Raw genomic sequence first — 19,142 nt, forward strand, 5'->3', positions numbered from 1 at the left:
TATTTATGGGCGTAAAACTGAATTACGCGACAGTGGAAATCCACCCTAGAGCAACATGTAAGCCGTTGAGCAAGCAATATTGTAATGTCAAAAAGGCAAAGAGCATTCAAGTAAGCTCAGGAAACAATATCGTGCAGGCACAGTGTTAAGTATTGGAAAACTGTATTGGACTACATCTTTTTTTGTGGTTTTCGCACGTGTGTTCGTGCAAGATCATTGAAATAAAGACACGAACGGGCATTAAATATGTGGCGATTAGTCGTTGCTGTAGGTCCTAAGTATTGAAACAAACAAATCAACTTGTTTATTTAAAGTGATCAGACTTAAGCACATAAACTTACAAAATGTGCCTAGGCAGAGAAATGTTATTTTTTTAATTTTATTTTTTTTGTACATTAGTAAACAGCCCTTCTATGTTGAGAAAAGAAATGCATGTCAAGAGCTTTGCAGATTAAAGAGCCAGGCATGTCATTGGGGTTGTGAGTGGAAAACGATAACCAAACTGCTCAGTGTCGGCGAAGTAGAGGGTAGCTTAGTTTCCTTGACATGACACTTTCATGGGATGCTGATAAATCACCAACTTTTCAAATGTATATTCGCCTTTTACATGTGGCTTTTAAAAGAGCACAACAAATTCCTTTCCAAATGACCTTACTGTTCGCCAGACTGTGTCAGTATAGGAGGTTTAGTGACATCTTAAGCTCGCCAATAGCGCAAAGTTTGTAACGGTGTCTTTGCCACTTTTGCTCAGTTTAGGATTATTTCTAAAGGTCTAAATACCGATTTGAGACGGTTGTGCTTGTTCTTTGATTGTTGTATTAAGGACTAAAAAACTGGACATTTGCTTTGAAAAAGCCGCGTTTTTTGATACAAATATGTTAAGTACAATTGAAGAATTTTCTTTACACAGTTAAGGCTACTTCGATTATTTAATAAACAGACCTAAGTCAGTATTTTTTTTTTTTCGGTCGCATTCCTTATGGCCCACACGTACACCAATCCATGATGCGGAAGACTTTAGCTTCCATATGAACATCAAATTGTCCCTCATAAATATCCGGAAAAAAAAAGAATAAGGTGTTCTTGTTAGGGTGACTTTAACGTGTGGGAGGGTGTTAATTTTAGTTTTATTAGCTTCCAATTTACAAACATGGGCGAGCCCTACCAAAAAAGTTATGCTCTGTTCTGTCTTCCTGCCTTTTTGCGCCAGAGCGTTTCATCATGTCCGATTCTCTATTTCCGTGCGTAAAGCTATTAAAATTCTCGCTCTGTCGTGTGCTGCACGCAAAAGTTCAGATCAAAGAGTCAGAAAAGGTCTACCTTTTAAACCAGCTCTGAATAATCCCTCTCATGAATTGATTAATGATCTGCGATTCGCACGCATCTTTTGATTTCCAATGTTTCGATTATTAATCATATTGTACCCCATAACATGTACTCGTGCGGTTTTGGCTTTAATTCCTGACCACTTTTCAAAACAGCTCAACATTGAATAACAGCTTTCCGAAGCCTCTCGACTCAAGAGGCGAAATATCTAAGTATAATAATCAACCGCGAAACCCAAGCTTTCGTGACTGCACGGTTTATCACGATATATTATCAAATTATGTTATTTTGAATCTTTACGTATTTTTACAGGTCCTTTCACATCTTACGTCTTAACTATCCAAAGAATGTTAATAACCAAATATTGGCTGAAGGAAGGCTTTGGCGCACCTATATAAACTCGAGCAGGTTAAACGGTTTTATTAGTCGACTCGTGCCTTTGTTTAGATTTGATACTGCGTCATCAATTGATCTCTACAGCCCTTCAACACTATTGCAGCGGCCATGCTGTCTTACCTGCCGCGCGCTGTTATACAGCCATTTATCGTGATCCGCACCGTCTTAACTATTGGTCTAATACGGATCGCTTCATCGCTGCCCTTTCTCCAAGACATGATCAAGAAATACAACGAAAGGTACTTTCTTGTGCCTTATGAAAATTTCTGGCCTTCCTGGTGTAGCTGGGATATGTTAACCACGACCTTGAACATAGAACTAAGCGATCTGAAAAAGACGGCTCGAGTTGGTTTGGCGGCCCCGAACTGCAAGCTAGTTTCCACGGAGGGACAGAAGTGCAGAGTGCTCGACTTCATGAAAGGAAATAGACCTCTGGTTCTTAACTTCGGCAGCTGTACCTGACCTCCGTTTTTCATCCGTCTTCAGAACGACTTTACCAAAGTTGTTCAGGACTTCGGGGATGTAGCAGACTTCCTTGTCATCTATATTCGTGAGGCACACCCTTCGGATGGATGGAGTTGGAATGTAAGTAACAGTGGTTTCTTCTTTATCTTGTCTAGCGTAATAATAGGTAATAACTTAAACATCGTCAAAATGATTTTTTTTATTACTCCCCGGTACTTAGTGACTGAGTGGCTGAGATCGTTCTTCAAACATTTTACAACGGAGTTAAAAAAATTACTATTAGCACAACTGTACATTTTTGAGCATGTTATTGCTTGGCGAAATTGTTACCACAGACTGACTCGGCGTTGCCGACTGCGTGCTATCGTGAAAGAGATGAGCCGTCGCCGTTTTGCGTAACCATCTGGCGGCAAAAAGCCAAGAACCATCTGAAGGACTTGTTTATTTTGTAAGAACGGACGGTAGAAAATGAAGTGCCCAATATTGGTCGATTTCCCTTGCTGTCATGTCCGTAATATTAATGTGCATGAAGGGTTTAAATATATCAATGACCTCTCCTCATGGACTGATGAAATCGTGCTCACAGGTGATTATGAAACTCTCTGTATGTTATCACGAAGATTCGTATGTGTTACCCTGCTAAGTTTTGCTTACATTTCATAGCTTGTCAATTAAAGCATCAGTTTTGAAAAGAATTGCAAGTTAACGAACAGTTTCGTAAAGCAATCATTAGACGTCTGAAACTAAACTCAGTAAAGTTACTTACATTTTGGTAAAAAGGTCTGACTTTAAAGTACCTAAAATATAATCAGTACGTCTACTTGATCGGAAATTTTCCAGCTTTTTTGTCGAGTGCGGGAGAAGTCTTCTTGTAACCTTCGGATAGGTATTAAAAAAATTTACTTATATCCACTAGAAGCTACTATAGACACTGTATGTTGTAGCCTGCGTCGCAGAGGGAACTAAACTGGTTAAGTACGTCTGCGAAACAGCGCCAAAATCTTTTTTCCTGGTTCCCCACCCGTACCAGGATATTAGTACGAGCTCTGATAACAACAACAACAACAACAACTTTTATTTAAACATGGTTAAAATTAAAGCTAATACAGCTTGCATGGGGCCGCCGAGCGTTCCCTTCTTGCGAACGAAGCCCTAAGAACGTCTGCGTGGGAAGCTGTAATTATCAACGCTTCCTCGCAGAAGTTACTAACCGGGGGATTACGTCTGCGTCGGAGGGCGATATGCTTTTAGGCACTCATGGATATTGCGTGATTAAGTATGTTTTTCGAGAATGAATAACAGCCGTGGGTTATTTTGAGTTTGACTAATGGTCGTGGGTCGTGAGCAAAAATCGTGATAGGTTCGTGCGTGTGGGTAGTTATTAATCAGTGTTACTTTATTCTTAATAATTAATGATTAGTTGGCAACCAATAGCATTACATTTTTACTGTTTGTTATTATTGTTACTAATTATGGTCTAAGGCGACATATAATTAATCATAGGATTTTGTCTGCAGAATCAAAAGTTAGAGTCACCTTACAGAACTCCATCAAACACTCTGGCAGTGAAAGGGTTAAGGAGAGTTTCTTTCCACACCCACGACTTACACTCTCCATGATACCCATGCATTCTTACCTTACATTAGACTTCTTCAGTTTTCAAGAGATTTTAGGCCCTAATATCAATAATGTACTGACTTGAATGACGTGTCCAAAAAGAGTTGCCCTTGTTTGAACTGAACCTCTGCGACTGATAAATTGAGCCTTGATTAGGAGAAGTGTGACGTCACGTTATCATGGTGGCAAAATTTCTGGATCTTAACAATCTTTCATGACAGAGACGGCCATTTGTATTGTCGAACGATGGAAAAAAATCGTGGGCTACCGTTTTGTTCCTGAGTGCAATCAAGTACAAAAAGTCAAACATGTCAATTTCTTTGCTTTTTCTGCCATATTTGCAGGACCATGGTTCGTTGAGATCCAGAAATTTTTTTTCTACCATGGCAACGTGACGACCGCGTTTAAGGAGAAAAAGTTAAACGTACTTTCAATTTAAACTGTTTTTCTCATGCATAATCAGGTTGTTCAGAATGACGACACGTTCTTTGTTACAAAATTAAAGGAAAAAAACATGTTTTCGTCGGTAGAAACCATCTAATGTTGTCTTAATTTATCTTTGTTTTTGATGCAGAATAACGTTGAAATTGCACAGCACAAATGTTTAAAAGAGAGATGTCAAGCAGCAGAAATTTTGAAATCCAGTGGATGCCCTGCACCCATCATGGTCGATACAATGGAAGATGAAGCTGATAAAGCCTACGGCGCTTTGCCAGAGAGACTGTTTATTGTACAAGAAGGGAAAATAGTTTACGAAGGAGGAATGGGCCCATATCATTATGACCTAACAGAAGTGAGAAGATGGCTTGAAAAGTGGAAAAATGAAAAGTAGAACATAAACAAAGAAGAAGGCAAATCAAAAGAAGCTGTCCAGTATAAAATCCATTGAAGTATTGCGGATATATTTATTAGTATTCATTCACAGAAAGCCAGATTTTTTCAGTCTATTGTATTTATTGCAAACCAAGAGACATATTTTTTAAATAGTTATATATTATATGAATAATCGAGTACCAGATAGCAAAATAGTGTAGGAATTTTTCTGGCAGAATCGTAAGCTTAATCCAGAATGTAATTTTGATTGTCCAATGTCATAACAGCCCTTTAACCGACTGTTGCTGTGTAACAATGACAGCTGAAGATACAAAGCCTCTTTTAGGATTTCTTTGGCTTGAAGAGTACACAGTCCTAACAAATCGGCAGGAGGAAATGTAATGGCTGGATGAATAAAGCTGAAAATGGCACAAATTGTCTGATCGGATTCACTTTTCTCCCCTCCTACAAAACTATCCCCCGCCTCACTATTAATTGATACTCATCCCCAGACTAGACTCGATACATTCGGAACCAAGATGACCGCGCCCGTGAGGGAAGGTGCTCCATCCCGACGATCTTTAGACTACGAGTAGTCCACATTTTTCCTCAGGGATAGTAGAGCGTGCGAGACGCGAACGCGCGTGAAAATCACCCCACGCGAGAAAGGCGAGAAAGCTACGTTCTTATTTCTTCCAATTCATCTTACGTAGCCCCGTCGTTGTTAAATGTTTACAGTTATGATTGACGATTACAATATATTAGCCAGAGCTTGAGTAACCATGGCGACCACGGTACCAAGAACGGCAAAAAAGCAACAGGTTGTGGTCCCGTCCAGTTGGACTCGTTTTTCTTTCAAAACGGAGATTTTTTTTCTTCGGTTTGGCCCATGATCGTATCGTGTTAACACGTGTCCGGTGAAAATACGGTCACCGAAAACCCAACTTTTCAAAAGCTAGCGCTCTCCAGAGTGCATGAAGATTTTTGAAAGCGCCTTTTTACTGTACTCGTTTGGATGAGAGATTTAGATTCACGTTTACGGCAAAAGGCAGTGTCAAGTTGAAAATTTCTCAAAATAAAAGATGAGCAGACTAAATTAAAAAGTCTCAAAACGATTCTTATAAATGACAATAACGTGAGACTATCTATTTTTTTTGTTGAAGTAAAGAATTGTTAAAGACAAGCAAAGGAAAAACTTGGTCACGTGGCACGTTTGCCGAAAACGTAGAGCCAAATGTCTCTTATGAAAACACAATTACGTCACGGTGTTGGATACAACTATATGCGCTTGCTCTTATCAAAGATGGTACCGTTTTCAGTGACCATTGCGTTTTTTGTGTGGACTCGGCCGGGGTAAAAAACGATGGATTAAAAAACGCAACGTGCGGACGCGTATTTTTTCGAAAACAGAGAAAAACAATCTGCTTTAAAAAATATCCGGATACCTGTGGATAGGACCTTAATTAGCCTGTTCCAGGCTCTCAGTTAGTGTGGACAAGCGAAAAACGGCCCCAGGCCTCTTGCGGCTCTTTGCACATTTTCTCGATCCGTTTTCCCCACCATCTTGAAGCCTGAAACAGGCTAGACCTTAATAAACAAAAGAACAACTCTGCACGTGCACCATTCTTTTTGGTGCATTTTTTGACGTCCACAGCACGACCACGACGTGAAACTTCCTATTGTGTTGTTTTATATGGACCGCGTTAACAAACAAAAAAGAATTTTCTTTTCCATTTTAAAACTTGGAAACAGTCTTAAGAATTCAGCTCTAGGGAAATTCACCACTTTTCACAAAATGACCGAGGCTAAATGAACGCGATAAACAAATAAAGTTTGAAAGAACGCGAAGGCATTTTTTCAGTGAAGCTTTTTCTGCTGTCGTCGTAGTTTCCTAAACTCCCTATTAACAGCTGTCATGATCAGTGCTTTTCTTTCCTGCAAGAGTTTGGTTACCACAGCTATTTCGACTATTTTTCAGGGATTGAGGTGTGGCTGTTTCACACCATTCTGTCGTCGACGATACAGCAAGAAATTACTGTGTTGGTTTGTAAAGCTGTCCTCACACTCAAAGGGTTTAGAGTTTGTTAGGGCTTCTATTCACACATTAACATGGTGATTTCAGCGCAATTTCTGTTTTTGCGCCGATTTCCAAAGTGGATAGTCACATATCGGATAGGTGTTCATATATTACTGACTTGCTGTCTGTACTGGACAGCTTTTCGTGTCGGTGAGAGAAGCCTGCCGAGTGGTACCGACTCTCTCTAGCCGATGTTTTTTTCGCCTTTCTCCCTCACAACGGGTCACTGCGGAGTTTGGTCCCAGGCTGGGATTTAATCCCTTTTGGTCTGAATTGGGTCAAGTTTCTAACCGCTGTAGACTACGAGTAGTCCCCCATTTTTCCTCAGAGATAGTAGAGCGTGCGAAACGCGAGCGCGCGTGAAAATCACCCCACGCGAGAAAAGGCGACACGCGGTAGGGTCCCCGCCGCGTGTTACCTTTTCTCGCGTGGGGTGATTTTCACGCGCCCTCGCGTTTCGCACGCTCTACTATCCCTGAGGAAAAATGGGGGACTACTCGTAGTCTAAACCGCTGCTGCCTAAAGCAGTACACGGTTTTATCCCTCGAGAAGTGCGCCTTAAAAAAAATTTGAAGTGTATAGATTCTTGCATTTTGTTCCCCATTCATAATCTACTGTTTCGGCTTGTCTGCCTTTGTGCTTAACGGTACTTAGCTTCTGACCAAGATTAATGTTAATGGATCAAAGTATCGAGCAATGATCTATTAGCAGTATGTCGGTGAATTGGCACTGACATCAAAGGTGCGCGACTTCCGAAATTTTAAAGACTTACCCAAAATGCGCACTAAGCTTTGATTGTTAATCGAGGAGAGTTTGAGACCACCTTGTCGTAGTCAGTTAAACTGCTGAAACTGAAGAACCCAATGTTTAGCGTAAGTATTCCGCTTTACCCGGCATATTCCTTGTTTTCTAGCTCAACTTCGTTTCTACGAATAATCGACAAACAATGATGCCCCCAGTGAAGCGAACAACGCTGGTTCATGGTCTCTGGGATTTGCACCCAGTTAACAAGGGAATGGTTGTGCTTGCGAAGTGAAACTTTAATCTTTTTTAATCCCTCAGGCATTTTAAACTATATCGACCAAGAGATACGCATTTTTCTGATAATTTGTTACGCGGTTTCAGTTACTGGTATTAAAGACTTTAAGAGGTTTGTGTTAGTAATATCAATCATAGCGTTTCTGACTCCACTTGACCTTATCGTTAAATCAATGTGACACTATAGATTTGAAATGCAGGACAAGTTTGTTGAGCACGCTCTAATGGAGCAGAGATCTGTACCTATGATTTTACGCATAAAACAAGTTTTTCAGTGGATGTAATGTTAACGTTTCTGTGTTAGATGACTCTTGTCTTAAGATATAAAATGAGATAGTACGTTGTTTAGCTCATTTACTTGACAGCAAAAGTTACTGTCGCAGCCACAGGATATAACACAGCACATTCGTCAAAAGTTTATCATTAATCACCACACACACATGTCTACGTTTCCCGGCTCTTTACGAAAAGCAATGTGGGTAGCTTCCACAAAATCACGCGACATTTATCGACGCCACCACTGGTTTTCCTACGAAATAACGTCTGAGGAAGAAGCGCGAAAATTCCATACTGATGACGCGTCACTACCAGGTCTGTAAAGTATTTCTGATTGGTAGAAGCAAATTTCCAACCTACAGTGAAGACGTTTAGTGCGTAAGAGTACAAGATCCTTCTAATCCTTTGGTACAGTATTTCGTGAAGCGTCAACTTCCCCCGACTGTCATCTCTCGATCTGTGGACTTCAAGAAAATCTTTATTTGACTCACTCGTGTAGTTTTAGTAGGTTTTTCTTTGCATTGTTGTGACAAAGAACAGAAATCAAATTCTGCAATTACAATGACTCCAGTTTACTGGTAAATTAGCTGAAAGTATGTGTCAATCTTTCCCAGTAACTAACAGTGTAATAAGCCAGAGCCATTCATGTTCATTTTTTTTCTGGCTCTCTTCTATTCTAGAAGAGTAATCCTCTTGTAGATTTGAAGCTGAAGTTGTGGCCGGCCATTCATGCAAGGCGAGGTATCCTACTAATCTTGCTTATAGATCAGTGGATTTCACGCCATCACACTTAACTTACAGCACTAGCTGAGTATGACTTCTAATGCAGCTGCAGTTCTGAGTCTTGTTATCAATGCAACTCCTGAATGTTTGACCAACAACTACCGCATACTCAAACGGCACTTGAAGTTTATGGTAGATCCACCAGGCTCGAAGCACACTCACACTGCACGGTCGAAATAGCAGCCTCGTTCTCAGGGTATTTCTTCTTCCTGTTGAGCTTATTAGAAACGAGGTTCGCAAGGAAGACCGCAGACATTGTATGAAGGGTCATGGGCATGATCGCGTGATCAACCCTAAGTAAGATTAAAACCCAGCAGGTTAATCGCGTGATCACAAGTGATTTCGTTCCCTGTCGACCTCGACCAACGGTAACTTCGCCTTTAATGAAGTGGTTTCCTAGCACGCAAATTTATATTTTCACATAAAGTATGTTATATGTTAAACTCAGTGTTTGCTTGTGTTCCAGTCTTGTACCTAGGTCAGAAAATGCTAGGTTAGTCAGTCCAATATTTAAGTCAAAATGTGGGTTTGTGGCCAATTAACGAAGGACACCGGAGGCGATTTTTACTCTTCTACTCATTTAGGAGCTTAGTCACTTCTTGCGCGTGCCAGCTCCGATTATGAAAAACGAAGAAGATCTAGAAAAGTAAAGTTAATACTACGATTAAAGGGTTGGATATGGTTCAAAAGAATTAGAACGATGTGGTGGGTCTCTGCCCGAGCCTTTCTTGACCGTTAACCACTTTACGGCCGGGCGAATTTTTCATACAGGTTCGCCTTCAAACTGACGCTAAAAGGTGCGCTTGGCAGAGGTTTCTCTTTCCATCAGCGCTAATCAAGGTCCTAGGGGTAGAGACTCCAATCAAGCGATCAGGCTTCACGGCTTCCTTTTAGCTCGACCTTTATATTTTTCCCGCAGGTGAGGCGAAAACAGACGTTGTATGGTTGGAGAGCATTATTTTTAAGTCACTTCTGAGGAAGTGCTTAATTGGCCGCAATAAACTTACTCGTGATCTGACTTGCGTAGATTGAACGATACGCAACTTCTTACAGCGATTTTCTTTAAGTCTCATGTCAACTTGCCAAAATTGCACGTTAGGGGGTCAGAAGCGAAATCATTTGAATCATCGGATATTCATGATTCCTGTCGTTTTTACGTCAATGATTTATGATTCCTACAAGAATTTTCTTCCAGATTCATGATTCACGAAGACTTTTGATCACCTATTCATTGAATGAATCAATTTTCTCATTGGCTACGTAGTCTCGTTTTGTATAGTTTCTTTGGTGTCCAAACTTCTGTTTTCAACCAGAATTATGTAGATTTTGGACCACTGTTTCTCGGTATCATCATTCGTTTTGTCCAGGTGGGGAGTTTTTTGTAACTGAACATTAAGCAGCAGTGTCACTGGAGAAACAAGCGGACTGTCAGCCCCGAATGCATTCCGGAGCAGGCTCCCCTGCACAAAAATTTGAAAATCGGACAGTCGGAAACGCCATATCCTGCATTCCCTGGATCGAACGCAATTAATTCCCGGCATACGTCTATTTTGTTGAGCTTTTCTCAGAGTCTCGTTATTCATGATTACTGAGCCTAAGTACAAAGATTCATATTTCTTGCAAGTTTTGACAATTCATGATTCCGCTTCAACCCCCGATGTACGTGCTAACTGAGGAAATCCATTTAGAAAATTAAGACGCATTAGGGGTGTGCTTGTACATTTTTGAACTATTCAAGAGTCTCTTCTCTACCATGTATGGAATTCGAAATTCGAAACTTCTCAGTTTTCACGTGTCCAATCTCAATTTTGACAAATGTATCCATGCTCGTCGAGTAAACGAATTGTCAAAAGGTAGGTAGAATGGCCTACTGAAGTTCCATTTTCCGTGAACTTCCCTTAAGCATCAGTGAGAGACACGGAAACCGTCAGCCTCCATGAAACGAGAAAAATGCTTTGTATGCAATAAGCGCAATTGCCGGATTAGACGTTAATCTGTTTGAACTGAGACTTAAAATAACAGTTAACACAACAGTTGAGGTTACAGCTTCATTCTCTGGATGACAGCATTGAAACTGATTCCGACTGCGATGATATTTGGAACGTGCTGAGATAGACAAGTCGCCTACGTAAATAATGGCTGCTCCCAAATAATCCCATTTAAAAAAGTTAGGGGATATTCTGTTCAGAGACCTGTTTGTGGAACTTTAAAATTACCATCTGTCACTGACAATAATTTAATTGACAATAATAAGTTAATAAATAATAATAATAATAATAATAATAATAATAATAATAATAATAATAGTAATAATAAATGTATTGGAAAAAACTTTAAAACAACAACAACAACAAGAACCGGCGACGGATGACGGGTTGCAGGCGGGATAGTTATTTCAAGCTTCATAGACATGTCAACAGTGTCTGTAGTACAGAAATAATCAGCATTAGCTGAGTATTTCTGTGCCTCCGGCCGCGGCTGTTCCTTGAAAACATTTGATAGATCATATCTCCTTTTCAGTTAAAACTTAAATTGTGCAACCATCAATCCCCCGAGGTGAGGTACTCCCTATAATGGCCTATGAGGAAAGGCTCCGCCCCGTGCGTTCTTCGGGCTTCAATTATATGAAAGGATAGGATTTCACTATAGTCAAGGAATATCAAAGAGTAGGGAAATCAGTCATTTCGACCGTAAAAAAGGGCTACAAAGCTTCCTAGTTCAGTGATCCAAAAGACGGCTACCATTTGTCAATTGAGGGCATACGAAAGGGGTACGTACCTTTTCTCTCAAAGATTGGTTTATAAATGGGTAAGAGGTTGGATCTCTGGACCGAGTGTCGCTCATTAAAACTGAGGAAACCGTGCGCTAAGATAAAATTTCCAGCGTTCTGAAAAATAGACACCGCAAGGCGAGAGTTTGAAGGCCATTGCTTCTTTTTTTATGTGATCACACAATCAAAGCCTACTTTCGACATTTCTCTAATAAACAACTCTATCTTGGCAATAGCTAGGAGCCAAGACTGAGCTCTTCAAAGTTGACGATTTAAGCCCTCTTTACTTAGAAAATGTATTTATTAAATAATAAGCCTAAAAGAATTCAATCCACTTTGAACAGAGGGGTTAACCACATTTTTCTCTTAACCGTGGACAATATATAGATATATTACCATTTATCTAGAAAGGTCTCCAAAAATGCCAGGAAAAATAACAGAGTGCCCTTTGTCGATACAACAACCGTCTGTTTAATAAAAGAAATGAAACGCTCTTCCTCTAGTGATAAGGGTTGTGCCACAGTATGCCAAGGTTCCCGTATCTTTACTTTCTCATTCATCATATGAAATGAAAAAAAAGACATTTGCATTTCGTAAACTAGGCTATACCTTTTTCCAGCTGAACCGCGGCGAGTGAAGGATCATCTGCAGTTCAGTTTTCCAGCATTAATTAATAAATGGCCACGATTCTCGTCAATCCTTTTCCATTTCTCTTTTTCTTTACACATAATACACTGTTCTTTGGTAAAAGGAAGAAGTAATTCGAAAAATGATAAATTAGACAAACGAAAACCGGCACAATCTTTCAGGTATCATTTTATTTGGATTCTAAATACGTCCATGATATACGTGATATATGCTTGGAACTAACAATAACATACGTGCTATTTTAATTACAGTTGATCCTAAGTTAGACAGATCTTCAGTTCTGGTAAATATTATCATTGATTAAAAAGAAAACAATTTTAGCCTTCTTGTGACTTCACCATCGTAAATCCAGTTCACACTCCCTCAAGTCGGTCGACAGTCCATTCTCGGGCTTGAGAGTCCCGCGAGTGGGTTTTATTCTCAAACCGTCATTCAGGATATGCCAACTTCTTTAGACAGGAAAAAATATGTGAAGAGAACTTGAGCAGGAGAAATCACCACGTTAAAGGTCAAGGAGGCTTTCAGGAAAAGCAACTGACATTTCATTTGATAAGCCGCAGGGAGAAGTGAATTGGAATAAATCTTTCTCTGGGTCATAAAATTATGAACAGGGGCACCAAACGTCAATTTTCGGAAAATACCTGTTCGGTAGACGATTTGAGATCTAGAATTTTCGGAACATTTGTTGCAAAATTTCTTGCTTGCCTGCCTCTCCTGGCATTTTCGAACATCTAAAAAAACAGCAAAAAGGTATAATTGCCCATTGTTAACGGGATTCTTACCCTGAAAAGGTCACCTAGAATTTTCAGGGAGCCTTTTTTTCTGGCTGAAGTTTTCAAAAAGAAAAGTTTTGATCTCTATAATTTTCGGATCACTAGACTTTTAGCTGGGAAATCCGAACAGATGAAAATGCTATGTTTAAGTGGTATTGAACTATTAGTCTATATTATCGTTGGGTGTCCCTGATAGAAGTGGCTTAGTCGGAGCGTTTTAATGAGCATTGTCTGTGGTCATAAATTGCCACAAATAAAGATTTTTTTTTGTCTACGTATGGGATATACCTCGAACATTTGAATATTTATCCTGTTTATAAAAATGAAGATAATCACGTCAGCCATATTTTGAACGAATTTTGGAAATAGACCGCTCGCTCTTTCTTTTGTTTATCATGTTTTATCTGTCAGTTTCCTTCATTAGGCTAAATGTCGTTGCAGGTTCAGGAAAATTGAAAGTAAATATCTCTGCACGTACATTACTTTTCATATATAGTTAAATACTCCTTCCATGTGAATGTCGATGTCAGTGTTAAAAAATTCTTATAATATTAAGGTTCAGAATTGACGGATACATAGAAACTATTTTGTACCGTACACTGTTCAGAGGGCAAGGTAACAACTCTTCATCGCCTGTGTCACACCGGTCTATCGACTAGCTTTATACACCTCTAGCCATTTTTTTACCTCCCATAACTTATAGTTATACGGCCCTGTTCCTCCCTCGTACACGATTTTTCTATCTTGTATAATGAAGAGTCTCTCCGGGTAGGCACCATACGCTTCAGTGGCTTCGTTATCCATAGTATCAACCAAGATTGGAGTCGAGCATCCACTGGTTTTTTTTAACATTTCAGCTGCCTGACAACGCTCTTGTAAAGTTCTGTGCTGCAAGATCTCAACGTTGTTCTGTAAAAAAGGTCAGAAAGGAAAATATATGAAAATAGTAGAAATGTCACAAATGCCACACAATAGGCCATTTTACAGTTATGGATGGAAGCGAGGCTGAGGGTGACCTTGTTTTGATACAAACCTTCCTGCTTTATTATGTAAATCAAGTTACTCTTATGCCAACTAGTATTTTTCAAGAACAATTTCCATAACAAAGCAAAGAATTAAGGTTTGTATCAAAACAAGGTCACCCTCACCCTCGCTTTCACCCATAACTGTAAAATGGCCTATTTAGCCAATTCCGCGGTCAGCTGGTCAGTTGATCGAAAAATACAGGCAACAAAAGAAATTGAGCCAAACATAAATAAGAAAACAATTAGAAAAGAAAGCAAATAAATAGGACTGAGAAGACGGATACATAACACGGATGGTGTTTCGGAAAGTTGTTCAGCCAGTACGGAGATTCTTTAATTGAAGTGAAGTTAATCTGTCTCTTTTGTTTGTAATTAATCATTTTGTCGTTCAGAGGTAATTTCAATTCTAATGGTATTAAAAGAATTTTTTCGTGAAAATTAATGTGAAAGAAATTTTTTTATCAAATTTTGCATTCAAAATCGGCAAGTTCCTTGATCAGCGGATGAACATCAGAGAAACCGCAGAACAAAGAGATTGCCGTATATGATCCCAAAGATGACGCATTGACCCCCAAGGGCTAAAGAGAAACGAAAACACCAAAGAATTGCCCTTTTTTAAAATTCATTTAGCAATGACCATAGTTGGTCATGGATCCTCCAGAATTAAAGTATATTTTAAGGTATAATTCACTGTTCTTAGTACTTCTCATAACTTCTCTATTTCCGTTGTAATTTTATTTATAGGTGAAGGACTGGAATTTCACGACTTTTAAGTGTCAGTTAACCATATTTATCCTTAAGATTTAAGGATTTTTTCTTGCTGAAATTGCGTCTTTAATGCTTAAGAACAGATTTGGGAACTAAAGGCCACTAAAGCAAAATAACGTGTTAAATATAAGTACCATTCAAAGGACAGATTATAGAATGTTTTCGCAGCGGCCACGCGGCCACGCGGCCACGGTAAGCAAGGGGGCTAAACCATTTTCCTTTGGGAAATTATTTTTCATTGTTATCTCATGCAAATATTTCCATCATTGTTTTACTCCTTGAAAAAGGCCGCTACGGAAACTGCGTTAAAGAATTCTTACTTAATAAACTGAAGAAACAAACAAACAAACAAACAAAACTTACATTCCACCGCCATTCATCTGTAGGATGTGCTTCGCAGATGTAGACAATAACAAAGTCTGCCACATCTTGAAATCCCTGAACAACGTTGGTGAAGTTGTTCAGGAAATTAATCAAGAAAGGTGGTCAGCTGCGACTGCCAAAGTTAACAATGAGCGGCCGAGTTCCTCGTGCGAAATCCAGTAGCTTACAAGGTTTTTCGTCTGTGGTGACTAACTTGCAGTTTGGGGCGGACGAACCGAGTACAGCGGTCTTTTTTAAATCCCCGAGAAAAATTTTTAAAACAGCTGCAAGCATTTGTTTCCCACCGTAATCGTCCCAGAAGTTTTGGTAAGGGACTAGAAGATGCTGTTCCTCGAACTCTTGGAGTCTTTCCTTCAGGAAAGGAAGTGAAGAGGCGATTCTCAAAAGGCCAACGAGAACTGTGCATTTTACGACTGTTAAGCCCACAATGACGCTTTGAAGCAGCTCGGCCAAAAGACGCATTGTAGCTACAATAGCTAGTAGCTGGCAAAACTGATCCGGCAGCTTTACAGGCTTGAGTACGCAAACAAAAGCACTATCCGATAGATTAGCTCGTTACAAATGACTGGCCTAATTGTACGTCATCACAAAAATTGATAACCTGTGGAATAATTGGACTATAAACATACTTTGGATATTTCAAAATCACTTGTTGAGTCGGACAGTTCTGTCTTTGTGCGTGTCACGGAATCATCTTGTTTCGCTTTTTTCTTTCTCAGGTTTATACGCGCCCTTAAATTTATAAACACCGCTAACAAGGAAACTAACAAACGACTCCTTGATCGCTACTGGCGTGAAAAGATCTAGGTCACCTCTTCCTAGTTTCAATAAAGAATCAATCATGCAAGGCCCTAAGGCAACCACCACAGGTTCTGGTTATAGGCGTATGTTAATGGTTTTTTCAGTTAATGGTTAGCCCTCTATACATTCTTTTAAAAGTGTGTCAATTAGACACATTCTCTTTCATTCCGTTTATTTTCAGAGACTACTACTGGCTCCTGATATACATTAATCAGTAATTCTCTCCACACAGAAAAAAAATACTCCTGAGGACTATAAATCAAGTGTTATTGTCAGGTCATGTTACTAAACAAGCCAGCATTTATTCTCCCGGCGCACAACTGCGTTTATCTATGTCTGAAGACGTCTTACTCTCCACACAGGCACCTGAGATCTCCGCTGCAGATAGACCAGATAAGAACATGAGGTATGATCCCTCTGCAGAAAGTGATAGCTCGAGATAACTGTCGAGCAGCTCTTCCGCCATTTATGTATAAACATATTTTTCAACTCACAAGGACTTTTGATATCCTCACGACTAAGAGAGATAAAGCAATAAGGTCAAACACCTTGAAGTACGTTAGGAATTTTGGGTACTTGTCGAATCTGCAGTTGATGACAATTGAAACAAAGCTGTGAAAAAAACCGCTAATCGAAAAGGAGTGACCACTGATAGTTAAGTAATTGAAGGCATAGCTATTAACGTTTTGCGGTTTCGGTCACCGCAGCCTGTTGAATGCAATTAAGATAACTTTAAAACACGTATCAATGTCTTCGGGAAACGACTAAACTAAGTAATATAATGATTAGCGAACCTGAGCTGCAGTTGCCAGTATACAGAAGTGGGCAATGGGTTCTGGTGATATTTTCTGCTGTTAAGATATATGTTTAAATTACCATTTAAAGAAAGGAATGCAAAGGTCTGTAAACAACTGCTGTGATGACGTGTCATGGAATAAATAAAAAACAAAGCAACCGAGAAAGAAAGCAACAAATAACAACTCACAGCAGTTAACGCACGAAAACCGGCCCAAAAGTGACAGATTTCTGAGAACAGTTTAATCTCGGAAATCCTGTTCAAGCCTGAACTGACAATGTCATCTAAACTGACTTAACACTGATTTGATGAAACTACTCTATGAATACCACTGAAAAATGTTGTGGTAGGGGGAGTCACATGTTTCATTGTTTTGTGGAAGCTAAGCCCTTTGCTTACTTTTTAAAGCTTTAAACACCTTTTCTCAGGACTTTCCTCCTCAACTGGAAAAGCAACACTATATCAACCAACACAAGGCAACCGAATTCTTCAGCCACACGTTATCGCGTTGAACACGTTACATAACATTAACAACATGTTTCGAACATGTTCTGTCGATAAAACGTGTTTAAGACTTGAGCGAAATTCAAAAACAGCCAAGCAAAAAGAGAAATAGCTTGCGATGTTGTTTAAAGAACGAAATTTATGTTCGTGGAAAAAAAAAAAAACAGAATAAAAATTTCCGGCTCCTGTGGTCTTACACAATGCAAACTAACAACAGAACTGTTGTTTTAAGGCAGAATATGTTATCCTCTCTTTGTTTGTAACCATATAGCTTCTGATAAGGTACCTTGGTAGAGTGTGAAAAAATGACCCACCGGGGGGAGGGGGGTTTATTCCTAGAAATTAGTGTGGGGGTGTGCTGCCCGGTTCTCCAAATCCTGACCCTTTTTCTCACCACAAAATGTCTTTTTCCAAACCCGTTTTTAAACCTAGCCTCTAAAATCCATACCCTTTTTCAGACCTGTCGTAGACCGAAATTATGTTATCATTAATTAGATTCACCGACAATAAGATTTCTGAAAATCCATTTCGAATTCTCGGCGCATATTACTCTTTCTTTCTTATTCATTTGGAATTGAAACGAAAAATACGTTTTACTACACTCCAATATTCCCTCGAAAACTGTACACAAGTTCAGACCAAAATAGGCAAAGGCTGTACCCGTTTTCAGACGAAAACGGCGCAAAAACCATACCCTTTGGGCCAACACATACCTATAAGGCAAATATGATTAAGGGAGTAACACCCCGGGTGACTGAAGTCCCCCGGCGGGGGTTTCAGAAAACTTGCAGGCTTTTTTTTTGTTTTGCTGATCAAACAGCCTTTCAGTAGTGTTTGTTTGTACTAAATATAGGAAAAACAATGGCTGGAATAGATACTCTACTTAAAACAAATCACGTAGTCAATCTGTTCACCATACAAAATTTTGTTGCAAAAAAAGTGTTTCTTGAGCGAGAGCTTTCAAAATTGAGTTGGTATTGAAAGCATTTTGAGTTAAGTAAATGCTCTAGTAACAAAACGATTTCTTTTCTTTTTTTTTTTTTTTTTGTAGTTCTTTTTAAATAATGATTCTTTGTTCCTTTGGGATGCAGACACGGCATCTCAAAACAAATCTGTCATATCATTTTCGCGATAAACTTTGCTTAAAGGATCAGACAAAACAGATCGGGTCCATTTGTCAGTGTTAGCTGGTTCTATCAGATGCCCGACACTGCGGAACGGGGCAGGCGACCACAGGTAGCCCAGTCTTCTTGCGTGTCATCGTCATCATCATCTTGATTAGGTTAGTAAAATTCAGTTAGGCGACACACCAACCACTAACAACATACAAAAGTCAAAATTACATGCAACAATAAGTAGAATGAAAATAAAAACATTTAACTAAGCTAGTTAAAAATAGGCACAAAATGCGAGGTATATCGGGGAGGAGCTGATTTCAATCTCTAGCAGTTCTTGGGAAAAAAGAAAACTTCAACAGAAGTCAATTTACATTTCCGAGATCCTTGCTTTATGTTTTTCATGTACTGTCATCCACAAATTCCACAGCAGCGGGAGCATTCAAAACACAGGATACTTGACGAACGTGTTTGACTTCTAAGTTTGCCGTTTGGCCATGGTGTTTTTTTAGAGTTAATAAAAGGTAACAGGAATATCTTATTAATGTTTTCAGTTTTTTTTTTTTTTTCCTTTTTTTATTTTTTATTTTAACAAACAACAAATTAAATACAAGTTAAAAGTGACAAAAGAAAGAAAAACTACAAAACAAAAACAACAACAACAACAAAAAAAAAACATCAATTGAGAGGAGAGCAGCAGGCTAAAAGCAAATAGCGAAGTTGATACATCTGGTCCTTTTTTCTTTTTTCTCTCCCTACTTTTTCGT

General features: G+C 39.3%; 2 pseudogenes; one reads left to right on the forward strand and one right to left on the reverse strand.

The window, feature by feature from the left end:
• The first annotated feature begins 1,669 nt into the window (after positions 1-1,669).
• On the forward strand, positions 1,670-5,055 carry LOC140937196 (type I iodothyronine deiodinase-like; annotated as a pseudogene).
• Positions 5,056-12,364: 7,309 nt separating this feature from the next.
• LOC140938662 (type I iodothyronine deiodinase-like) lies at positions 12,365-15,812 on the reverse strand (annotated as a pseudogene).
• Positions 15,813-19,142: the final 3,330 nt, after the last annotated feature.

Source organism: Porites lutea, chromosome 5 (genome assembly GCF_958299795.1).
Source record: "Porites lutea chromosome 5, jaPorLute2.1, whole genome shotgun sequence".
NCBI lineage: Eukaryota > Metazoa > Cnidaria > Anthozoa > Scleractinia > Poritidae > Porites > Porites lutea.